Here is a 12,033-nt window from a genome sequence, read left to right on the forward strand (position 1 = left end):
AAAGAAACGTGGAATGGGATGACATCCTACCAGAGGATCTGGACGCAAAATGGATGCGGTGGTGCGAGGAACTAACCGAATTGAAAAGAGTTCAAGTGCAACGCTGCTACAAAGCAGGCACAGTCGAACCTGCCATCAAAACAGTCCTCCACGTATTTGCTGACGCCAGCCCAGTGGCATACGGGGCGGTGGCCTACATCTGCGTAACAGATGCGGATGGCATCGCAACTTCGAGCATCCTCATTAGCAAGTCGAGGGTCGCCCCGATCAAGCAACTGACTCTTCCGAGACTCGAATTGATGGCGTGTCTCTTAGCAGCCAGACTGAGTCGATACATCCTGAAAAGCCTAAAGGAACCACCACAAGTGACACATTTCTGGACCGACTCGGAAATCGCATTGCATTGGATCACGGGAGAGCCCTCGCAATGGAAACAGTTCGTGAGGAATCGCGTAACAGAAATTCAGCGTCTTACCGACACCTCAGCATGGAGACATTGTCCCGGATCCGAGAATCCGGCGGATCTCATGACCAGGGGAGTGACAGCAGATCAGCTCGTTGAGAGTTCCACCTGGTGGGAAGGAACGCCCTGGATGAAGGCGACTGAAAACAATTGGCCACGCTTCTCTCAACCAAGGAACATTCCGACAGTGGACGAAGAAAAGCGAATTGTGGAAGTCCTTCATACAACAAGCTCCACTGAAGTTCCGAAGCTGTTAGACCCAGATCGATACTGCAATGCAACAAAACTCTTCCGAGTGACAGCTTGGATATTACGATATGTCAACAAGCTGCGACATCTGAGCACTAACAAAGGATCACTGACGGCAGTTGAACTGGATGATGCCGAGAAATACTGGATACGACAAGCTCAGCGAGAAGACCTGAAGAGGGAAATTGAGTGCGCGAAAAAAGGAGATCGCTTCCCAGCGGACTCGCCCTTGAGGGACACTCCAGTGTTTGTTGACAACGACGGTATTCTACGTATAAGCGGCAGACTTCAACAGAGTGGCAAGCCGTACAACGAACGCCATCCAATTGTACTGTCGAGGCGACATCACCTAGCCGAATTGCTCGTGCGTCAAGCTCATCTCCAAGTACTTCACGGGGGAGCACGGGATACTTTGGTACAGTTGAGAGAGAAGTACCATGTTGTACGAGCCCGCCAGCTGGTAAAAAGAATCATCAAAGGGTGCATAACCTGTCACCGCTACAATGCACGTCCAGCATCGGAAGTGACTGCACCGCTTCCACATGATCGAGTGACCCAGGCTCAACCCTTTGAGGTCACAGGGGTGGACTTTGCAGGGCCACTTCTAGTAAAAGGAGAAAACTCGCTGTACAAGTCCTATATCACGCTGTTCACCTGTGCTGTTACACGGGCAGTTCACTTAGAGCTTGCGAGGGACATGACAGCGGAGTCGTTCTTGATGACCTTCAGACGTTTCATCTCAAGGAGAGGTGTACCCAGAGTCATCTACAGTGACAACGCGCTTTCCTTCAAGAAAGCCAACAGAGATCTTTTATACCTCTGGAACTCTATCCGGAAACCGGAGGTTCTTGACTACTTTGCAAAGACACGAATCGAATGGAAGTTCATAGTAGAGCGCGCCCCCTGGTGGGGTGGCTTTTATGAGCGACTCGTCGGATCAACCAAACTTGCGCTCAAGAAAGTTATCGCTGCCAAGTTTCTGTCCTTCGACGAGCTAGCAACGACCTTGGCCGAAATTGAAGCTGTCTTGAACTCAAGACCTCTAACTCATGTATACGACGGACCGGAAGAACCGGAACCTCTTTGCCCTTCCTTCTTCTTGACAGGAAGACGCCTCACGTCGCTGCCTAGCGTGGGGAAAAACGAAGATGACCAAATCAACATATCCCTTCAGAGACTGTGGACCCGACGCCAACAGACCACCGAAGCTTTCTGGCGTAGGTGGACCAGAGAGTATCTTGAGGAACTGCGAAATGTGCAGAGTCAGAACGAACGTCAGGGAAAAGCGATCAAGGAAGGTGACTTGATTCTTCTTCGTGACAGTCTTGAACCACGGCAGCAGTGGAAAACCGCAAGGATTGATAAACTGTTTCCTGGAAGAGACGGGAAGGTGCGATCGTGCCTTCTGAGGCTACCTGGAGGATCAACCCTCAAGAGACCAATCCAACTCGTGTATCCTCTTGAGTTAACGTAAAAAGAAAAAAATGACTGAGGTCATTTTCGGGGGGGAATGTGTTGCGAAACCGAAACCGAAACAAGACCGCCCCAATTCGGAAGGCAAGACAAGCCAAGCAAGCTGAGAAAGGGAAACAAAGGAGCGCCCCTTAGGGCGCCAGTCGTGTCATGTAACCTGAAATAAACGGATGTCGTTTGTACTCGCTGAACGAAGTTGTCTATTTTTAACGAACGCGACAGTATTTCTATTGCAATTGTGTACACATGATGTCAAATAAATCTGTCTGTCTGATTAAGTTGTACGGCGTGACATCATGCTGAAGCGGTAAAGATGCAAAAAATTTTTTTGTGCCCCCGAACCGATAGCGAACCTTTTTTTGTATTTTATGTTTTGTGGAAAAACCGCGCGATACTGTTTATAAGCTCCGCGGCTGCTCCTTGTGCCTTGTTTCTGAGTGATGAATGAATGAACGCGTTAACTGCACTAAACAAACTATTTACATATATACAGGGCTATCGACCCGGGGGCACTGCCTCTCTGCAAAGCTTGCTCATTTAGAACGCATTCAGAGAAGGCCAACTTGGGCTTCCACATTATTCACTGCAACCCTACATAGCTCGGATCGTGGTTCGGAGCAGTGCCCACTCGACCACGAATCCGTTCAAGCTGTAAAGGCCTGTTGGGGTATTTCTATTGCAGTGATTAAGTTGTACGGCGTGACAGCATGCCGAAGCGGTAAAGACGCAAAAACTTTGTTTGTGCCCCCGAGTCCCGAGTTTGTGACCACGAATCCGATCAAACTCTAATGGCTTCTCGGGTCTTTCTAATTTATTTATTTTTTATTCAATAAACCCCTAAAATCCCTCAATCGAGGGTATTACTTAGGGGGAAGCATTGCCAGACACGTACGCAATACAAGAATGAAAAAGCGCCAAGGTGCAATACATAAATACAGAAAGCACAAGTAGAAAACAAAGCAAAAGAAACAAACAAAAGCCTGTATTATACATTGTAATTTACACGAAAAAGAACAGATAGTGCTTTAGAGGCTTAACATAACCGCAGGAACAAAACAAAATAACAAACCAGCTGAATGCAGCATGTGGTACAATGAATTAGTAAATAAACAGACATTTGGGTTAGAAGGTCCTGAAATTTGTTATGGTTCCTTTCTGAAGCGATGTGTGATCGTAGATTATTCCAGTCGACTATAGTACGAAGTATGAAAGATTTCGCAAAAGAAGAAGTGTGGCATGATATGCGTTCAGCTTTCAGCGGGATTGCAAGATTAGGTTGTACGGCGGGACAGCATGTGGGTTCAGTAAAGATGCAAAATAATTAACATATACTTCATGTTAGCTATTTCATAAATTTACCTGCTGCAATAACAAACGATTAATGCACTGCTCCGTTTCCTTGGCCCTGAGAATTGAAGATATATGAATCGCGTCGTCGTTCTGAAATCGTAATCGCACGTTTGATTGATTGGTTTGTTAGGGTTTAACGTCCTAAAGCAACTCGGACTATGAGGGACGCCGTAGTGAAGGGCTCCGGAAATTTCGACCACATGGGACTCTTTAACGTGCACTGACATCGCACAGTAAACGGGCCTTTAGAATTTCGCCGTCATCGAAATTCAGCCGCCGTGGCCGGGATCGAAACCGCGTCTTTCGGGTCAGCAGCCGAGCGCCGTAACCACTGAGCCACCGCGGCGGGGCAGGATAGCGTAATTTTCAATGGGTAGGCACTCCCCAGATATTAGGGAGGAAAAATCCTTGACCGGTGTGAGAACGGTTGCAAATCTATGGGCGGATGCTAGCTGAGACTAACCTTTTTTTGGAAGTTGTGCACGATCCCAGTGTGACACCTTTTTTAAACTTTTTTTGGAATAGAAATAGCGCAAATATTTATCGCTTCCCAAGGCGCAATTTCAGATAAAGCTCTCCCGCAGTTCTGCAAAGCTAGTTGCCGTGAATTCGGACGTTAGGGTCAGCCGCACAGAGATCCGTGGCTATCACAGCGGATCGCGGTTTTATACTTTACGAAAAACCTCACCGGTAAACATGTGTCGAGTGAGCCACAATCAATGCTGGTATTTGTAGCGCAAGATATCTACAGGTTTTAGTTCGAAAGCGCTAATACGAAATTTCAGAGTCTAGCAAAATCGTCTCTTGCCGATTGTATGCCCTAGAAGCGCGAGCGCTCCATCCCGCGGCAGTGCCTGCTCATCGTGGTCTTCTACGTAGCACACATCTGTGCTTCCACACTGATTCGAATGTAGTAAACGTTGTCATTCATTCTGCTACGACATATGCCTGTGGCGCCGCACAGGCGGCGCACTTGTCAGAAGACTTGAACAGTACGCCTCTGTCGCAAGTAACAAACTGATCGTACACCACCTCTTCCGCCTATGAGTCACGAAGACGAATGCGCCTCAAAAACGATCGTACGGCGGCCTTTTAAGCATGAAATGCTTTTAGCCGGCAGTGTGGTGACGTCACGTCGAGACCGAGAGCCAACATCCGGGCACTGAAACGAGAGCATCCGGGAACCGTACGAGATTTAACGAGACTTTCTAAGAGAGAGGGCCGCTTAGAGCAAGAGGGGAGCTCCAGGGTGAAAAGGGCCTTGGGGCTGAAAAACTGCTTCCGCACCGTCCCCAAGGATGGCGCTGCGGTCCCACACTCACTCACGGTCCCGCTGGGCCTTCAGCTCATGAAGTTTCCCCCTTTGGCAGGCAGATGTATACACGCTCGCGGAGTATTCGAACGCGCTGCATATACATTCTTGTCAGGCCTGCGTCTCGTCATGTCCGCGTACGCTTCTGCATCGTCCTGCATTTCAATGCCGCCACCGCTGCTTAAGCCGAGCAATGAAGCCTGACTGAAACCGGATACAGCTGACGAGGCAGGGCGGAAGAGATTCCCAAGACACTCACAGGAAACGATTGCGTCCACATGGACCGGTGGACAGTATGTGTGGTGTGGTGTGTTGAACACTAGACCGATTTCAAGATTTTGACTAGTACCATCTACAACCAATGTGTTATGCCCGTAAACGTTTCATGCTTAGTCTACTCTCGGTTACGGGAGCGGCAGAGATTTTTTTTTTTTAGCCCGCTTTCCTGCAGCGCACTTGTACGCTACGACGCCACCCCCACTGCATCCTCCATGTTCAACTGCAACCGTGCCACCTGTAGGAGCGGATAGAAGCTGGAACAACCGAATAAACGAGCAACTACTCCAAACCGAAGTTTGGGTATCGGTGACTAGCGGCGACCGTTTCGAAACCGGGGAGTGATAAAGTGGAAGCGTAGCTGCACGTGTGATATTCGCACGCATGCGCACGGGATATAAAGGCAAGTAGAACGGGTTGGTCTTCATTTCATTTCATTTCATTTTATTACCTTAAAGGCCCCTTAAAAGGGGTGTTACATAAGGGGTGGCAAGAGTAAAAGCACAAATTCACAATGACAGGAAAGTTTCTACGTTATCAGTGAAAAGACTTGGGTAAGTGATGATGGCAACGTTGTTCGGAAGGCCGTTCCAGTCTGCGGCTGCACGAGGAAAGAAGGAATTAGAAAAAGTGACGGTGCATGATCGTGGACGGGCAACTTGTAGGCAATGGCTGGTGCGGTGAGATATGCGTGCGGGTGGAAGAATATAAGGTGCGATGTGCATAGGGCTGTGGAAGAATTTGTGAAATAAAGACATGCTGGCAATGCGACGGCGGAGCGATAAGGGTGATAATCCGGATGCTGTTTTTAAGGACGAAACACTGATGTCATAAGAGTAGGATGAATGAATGAAACGAGAAGCGCGATTTTGAACAGATTCGAGGGCACTGATGAGATATGCTTGATGAGGATTCCAGATGGGCGACGCAAATTCTAGTTTGGACCTGACTAATGACTTGTAAGCTAATAACTTGACATGATGGGGAGCATGATGAAGATGGCCCACGTCTTCTTCTCGTGTTGCGTCTGTGAGCGATAAAACACAATCTGTCCGATACGACATACAGCACGTCTCCGCTTCGATCTTGAAAACGAAGCCCAGGAAAATAGTGAATCATGGGTGAAAAGGAAAAAACAATGTGACTGACCGAGATGGTACAGCCTGCTGGTGTTACTATCTTTTATCACGCATTATGTTTTATCGTGAAGCCCATGAACTGTCAGCCGTGGCAACTGGGAGCGCGTTTTAGTGAAGTTATGACATGTCCGCCAACAGCTACAAGCCAATGGACAAAACAGCAGCATTGATGACTTCCTGGAAACCGGTCCGGAAGCCCCTTATCCCTGAAAGAAGATGGGGAAGGGAAGAATTTCCCCTGAAGGTGTACCCGTGACTCACCGAAGCTGGGCGATAAGGGGATAAAAATAGTTGTCGGACGCGACCCAGCCAGGCTTGCTGGCGGGAGGGAAAAGGCACTCGCAGTAGATGGTGACACAGCGGATATTTCCGAGCCGGATGAGGGCAACCGATACCCTGTCTTCATTTTACCCATGTGGCACCAGGAATTAACGTTCCAAAGTCGTCGCCCACCGTTCGGTAGCGCCTTTGCCGTTTGTGCTGCGTGTTGCAGCAGTTGTAGACGCGTAGTAGCGGCCGCGGGTTCATTTGTTCGTGATGTCTCCTGCCGGCGAGACCTCGACTACCTCTTCAGCGACCAGCAAAGAACTGCCAGAGGTTGTTATCGACGCGAAATCCCAGACAGAGTACACCCTTGGCAAGTTTCTCGGCAAGGTATGTGTCCTTAAACGAAAGGCCCGATGCGTTCTATATCGCAGAACTTGCGCTAACCTTTCATAGCCTGAATTTAACAAACCCGTGTGAAAGAAACTAGAAATTTAATTGCTGTCGCTTCTACGTACTCTGGATGGAAAGCAAAGCATGCTTGAGCGCTCATACATGGTAGTAGAATATTGTACCGTCTGTTCTAAAAGCAACCAAGCAACTTGGTTTCTTTGCAGCGTAGCAGATCGCTTTGGCTCCCCCTAAGCTTTAAACCTGTGTGCATTACGGACAACTTTTGTCTTAACTTCCGAGGCCTCCTTGACTTGTTGGATGCAATAAGACTTCACGCCCAGTACTTTCTGCGCATGCGCAGCGTTGCTATGACAACGGAGATGCGACTAGGCGTGTTGTCTGTTTCCCATGAATCCGCGACCCCGAAGCTGTTCTTGGTACTAGCGTGCGGTACAAGTTCAAGTTACAAGTTCAAGTTCAAGTGCTTAACAATTCTACTTCAGCTGCTCCGGGAAAGGGGAGTCATCTGCTTCACAGCGGCATTAACTTTGTCATCGTATCCGGATCGCATTGATGGCTTTGCAAACTCAAAAGCAGGGGCTACAGTCTACGTACAGTTCTCCTCACTCTTCGGTGTGCACATTTGCTGTGTTTCATTTGCTGTTCTTCGCGAAGGAAGATGCACTTCCTGGTACCTGTCCAGCACCCTGACATTCAGGGCAGGAACTTTGGAGAATAATAATGGGTACTTTTTGTGTACCTCGTAAGCGCGGTTAGTGCAGTGCGAACACCTGTGTCGCACATATTAGTTCTTAGCGGCCGCGTTCCGAATAGGTGGAACTCAAAGTGCATCCGTGTGCTAGCGGATGATTTGTGTTTAATTTAGATATGCTTTGTATGTCGCTAAGCTAATCGGCAAAGCAGCGTTAGGAACCTCGGGCTCAGCTTTTTTTCTACTCGAAAAGCAATCCAGCGTTACACTTTAAGAAGAGGACCCATAAAGATCTTGATGTGACGGGCATTGTACTGGAACTTTTATTCGAGTAGACACTTGTTACTTTCTAAACAATGAAGATACAGTCACGAAATTAATGAGCGTGAACATGGGAGCGCATGACAAGTTGCCTCGAGCCCTACTTGTGGCGATACGAGGCGGCTGCTTTTAGGAGCGTAGTGGAAAGGGTTATGCCGCCTTGCCTGCTCCCAGCAAGCCGGAGGTCACACCTCCATTTCTGCTTTGTTTATGAAAGCGGCCGCCGCGTGTCGCCATGAGTAGGGTTCGAGGCTATCTGCCACGCGCTGCCGTGTTCACGTTCATAAATTTCATGAGTGTACTGAGCGTGTGAGCAATTATGACAGCTGGTAAAAAAACGTAGTAATTAAAAAAAGCACACTGCATATCGCTAATTTAACAATATAAATCACTAGCCGCAGTTGCATGATTGCGACAGAAATCGACTCCAGACCGCTTTTTGAGGAAAATAGCAGATTTTGAAAAAAAGGAAATGCGTGACTCTCCCTCGACGTTTTTGCGCTTTTCCTCCAAGTGGGCTGGTGTCGACTTTTGTCTCGTTCATGCAAACGCGGCTACAGGCTCGCAGGGAGACTGATGTGGTGCTGACGCACGTGTCGCCTCTTTCCTTGATAAAAGCGCTTCTGACAACTCGCGAGGTAATCTGTCCTTATCTCTGCATAGAATTTTTGTAAAGATGAAAACTATCATAACTGTGAACAACGACTTGAGGGGCCCAGAATCCTAGTTCGAAGTAAGGACAGATTAGATCTCGAATTGCCAAGCGTTTTTTTTTTTATCGAGGAAATAGGTGACATGTGCGTCAGCACCACATCAGTCTCCCTGCTTGCCAGCGAATTCAGATTGTTAGTTAGGCGATAATATGGAGTCTGCTGTCCTTAACCTACGTGGCTTTTTTTTTTTGCCGTCATGAATGCGCTCAGATTCATTTTTTTATAAGTGTGTATGCTCAATAAAAGTAGTTAGAGTACAGCGCCCATCCTGTGGAGTTTTCTGTCCTCGTCTTAAAGTGAGTGTAGAGCCGGACTACATTTGAAGTAAAAATGGCAATAACCAACTATCCCCGCACCGTGTTTTGCTAGCAGCTAGAGGATACGTCTATTGTGCCGGTGGTCACGCGCTGCAAGCTGACATTTCTTCTCAACACGATAGTGTCCTTGCTTCAGTCACTTGATACCTCCAAAGCTGATCACGGTGCACTCTGTGTACTTAGTGTGTGTTTTATGAACTGACTCAATGACCCAACTACAATGTGATCAGGCAAATATGCAGCCGTGGTAATTCTCATGCACGAACAGCTTCAACTGCAAGAGTACTTAGTTCTGAAAAAAAATTACCGACGATTACGTTACTTCCTAATGCGAAATTTGAGCGCAGCAAATAAGCTGTTTCACCTTTTCGATAGATTGAGGCAAAGAAATCGAGCAACACATGTATGTGCTATCACAGAATTTTTTTTTTTTAGCAGACTGAGGACTTCCATCGGTCGTCTCGCTCATGGCTCAGAAAGAACTGGCAGATAATTTCGCAGTGGCGAACGGCAGCGGCAATTTCGGCTCGGGCGGTGCACATATACAGATCCGCCGCCACCGATCTGGCTCTCTGATTGCCACCGCACAGGGGTTGCATTGGAGGAGGAGCGAAGAAAGGAATTAAGTTCGAGCCGGCGCTTTGACAACCGGAGACTCGCAGGAAGAGGGGGGAGGGGGGCGGCGTGTACACCCAGCGGCAAACGATGGGGGCAGAAGCGCGCGCAGCAAGCGGACAACACGATAAAGGGAGGAGGGAAGAGATAGCAGCGACTGACTGATGCCACTGACGCCGATAGTGAGTCAACCCCAGCTGCGGATGAAAGGGGGGCGGAGCTGGTTACGGGGCCGACGCCGACGACGACGCGAAACCCAGGAACGGACGCCAAAGAGCTGCGCTCTAAAACATGCCGTTGGAGGCGAGGTCCCGTTGAAGGTGCACAAACGCCTCGCGAGATAGTGCATATGGGGTCCACACGTTTCCTTGCTTCTTTGAATCGAACAAATGTCTTCTGTGAATTTCTTCAGGTGCCGTTCACACGGCGCCCACCATGGCGAGGCGCAGTGCTTTAAGCGCTCTAGCCGTACCACGGCCGCAAATTTGGAGGTAGTTCTCAAGCACGGCTTGGGAGCAGCGGCGCTCAGATAAGCAGACAGCGCGCCTAACTCCGTCGCTATAGCTGTGCATGCGTAGGGAACACTCAGGGGGCGATTAAGTGACAAAACCTCTCCCCCACTATACGGCTGAGAAACCAACCCCGTTGCCTGGTCACCTTTTGTAGAAACGATACTTTGAGCTGTGTAGCGAATACGCAGAAGCTGTGAATGGGGTCCTCCACGGTGGCTCTGTGGTTAAAGCGCTCTTCTACCGAGCTGGCGTACCCGGGTTCGAACCCTACCGCCGAGACCACGTTTCGATGGAGGCGGAACGGAGAAGGCGCCCGTGTGCTGTGCGATGTCAGTGCACGTTAAAGAACCCCAGGTGGCCGAAATTATTCCGGAGACCTCCACTATGGCACCTCTTTCTCTCTTCCTGCTTTCACTCCCACCTTCCTGCCTTCCCTTACGGCGCGGTTCAGGTGTCCGCCGAGATATGTGAGACAGATATTGCGCCATTTACTTTCCTGAAAAAAAAACAACCAATGGGGCCTAGAAGACCGTTGCTGCTTCCTCAGAAATCCTGACTGCTGGTGGTTTAAAGCAGCGGCATTAGTGATTTCGACTGCTGTGGAAACGTGCGCAAAACAGTCGTGCAGTGTTTATAATAGTTTTGCACTAAGGGACCACCTCAACTCACACGCTCCGTCTAGGAAGGGCTTGAAAGGATTGAAAGGCTCCGGGGTGATTTCGACCTCGCGGGACCACAGACCTCTGCCAATATTCTTGAGGACAAAGCAAAGGGGTTTAAGAATACTACCCCAAGAGAGCGAACTAATGCTGCGATAGAAGAGTGTCGTTTTTCGTTTTGCCCTGGTGAACAAGGCCAGAAACGTTGCGATGCATTGGTATGCATGAACAAGCATCGGTAGGGAGGCGCATACACAACAGTAATACTGCAGGCGTGCTTGGCAAAAACACGTTGCTGGTCTAGTTGGGTATGAAGTGTTTTTTTGAGAAAGTTAGCCAGCGCTACATTTTATGACGAGGACGCAAAGAACTTCGCAGGACGGGCGCAGTACTCAAACTATTTTTAATGAAGTAGACACATGTTACATTTCACACATAATGAAGATACTCAGGGCATGCGCATTCATAACGGTAGGAAAAAAAACAAGAAAACTTAGCAGATTAAGGAGCGAAGACTGCATATTATCGAGTGCTTTAGAATATGATTTCATTGGCTCGAATGAAGTCTGATCTGGTGCTCTTGCGCGCGTCGCCTCTTTCCTTGATAAAAAAACACTCTGACAATTCGCGAGCTAATATGTTCTTCTTAGAACTGTGTAAACATTAACACTATCACAACTGTGAGCTGCGACTTCAGCGAATCAAAATTCTAAGTAGAAGTCGAGGCAGATTATCTCCCGCATTGTGAGCTTTTTTTTTTTTAAGTGAAGAAATGGCACGTGCGTCAGCACATCACTCTCCTAGCAAGCCAGTGAATTCAGATTGTTAAATACGCGGTAATACGCATTGCTCTACTTAATCTGCTAGTTTTTTTTTCTACTGTCATAAATGGGCGTGTGCTCAGTGCCTTCATTCTGCACAATTGTAACAGGCTATGAGGGACGCCGTAGTGGAGGGCTCCGGAAATTTCGACCACCTGGGGTTCTTTAACCTGCACTGACATCACACAAAGGGCATCTAGCATTTCGCCTCCATAGGGGACACAACGCATGCCAGAGGGCGCTGCGGACGCTAGGGTGCCTCGATGCGCGCGACGCCAGTGAACAACGCCCTATCCTAGCGACTGCTCGCATTTGATCGGGCAGGCCACGGGCAGGGAGACAAACTTCCCTGCTGACCTGCGTGTGTTTGCACCACTTGCGCTCGATAGAAAGTGTTTTATGCGCCCGCGCGTTCCGTTTATTCTGGCTCATGTTGGGCGCGCT

This window comes from Amblyomma mixtum, chromosome 1, assembly GCF_055824585.1.
Source record: "Amblyomma mixtum isolate Tamu chromosome 1, ASM5582458v1, whole genome shotgun sequence".
Taxonomy (NCBI): domain Eukaryota; kingdom Metazoa; phylum Arthropoda; class Arachnida; order Ixodida; family Ixodidae; genus Amblyomma; species Amblyomma mixtum.